Consider the following 744-nt stretch of genomic DNA (forward strand, 5'->3'; position numbering starts at 1 on the left):
GCTGGCAACAGAACTGGTCCCACCTGCTCCCCTAAACATTCTCCATCAGAAGCGGTCCTGGGGTCCAAGCCAATGAATGAGCATATTTCCTGCTCTTTTGCATGACTGGGTTCAGATATGAGCATGTCTCACCCTGATTTGGGCCAATAAGAGTCAATCCCAGGACTAAATACCTCTTAAGGAAAATTTTTCTCCTGTGGTCTTAAGATAGGAAGTAGATGGAGAGCTGCTGGCAGCCTTCTTGCCATCAGGAGGACAGGTCTGTCAGAGATGGAGGCAGCAGAGAAGGACCTGGAGCTGAGGGGTTCAGAGAAATGTGGTCCTGATGGCATCACCTTGCCGCTAGACCTAGCCACAGTTGAAGGTAATCTAGATGGGGATTTTTATTTCCATTTTTGAAGTTGATATATTCCCCCTTTCTGCTTAACCCAGTTCATGTTGGATATTCCATTACTTGTAACTGAAAGAGATTTAAGAAACTCAGTATCAAGTCCATTGATTTAAAACAAACAAAAAATAACAATAACAACCTGGTTGAGCTGCCGGGGCCTTGTCTCCTCTCTGGAATTCCCAGTCTCCACACTTTGTCATTTTAGATATTCAGGTTTGAATTTAAGATTCCTTGGCTAAACCACCACCCACCACACCCCGCTGTCAATACTCACTTATTTCAACCCCTTTATTTAACAGATGAGGGAACTCAAGTTCAGAAACATTAAGTGACTTTCTCAAGATCACACAAGT

The sequence above is a fragment of the Bos indicus x Bos taurus genome, chromosome 10 (genome assembly GCF_003369695.1).
Source record: "Bos indicus x Bos taurus breed Angus x Brahman F1 hybrid chromosome 10, Bos_hybrid_MaternalHap_v2.0, whole genome shotgun sequence".
NCBI classification, from domain to species: domain Eukaryota; kingdom Metazoa; phylum Chordata; class Mammalia; order Artiodactyla; family Bovidae; genus Bos; species Bos indicus x Bos taurus.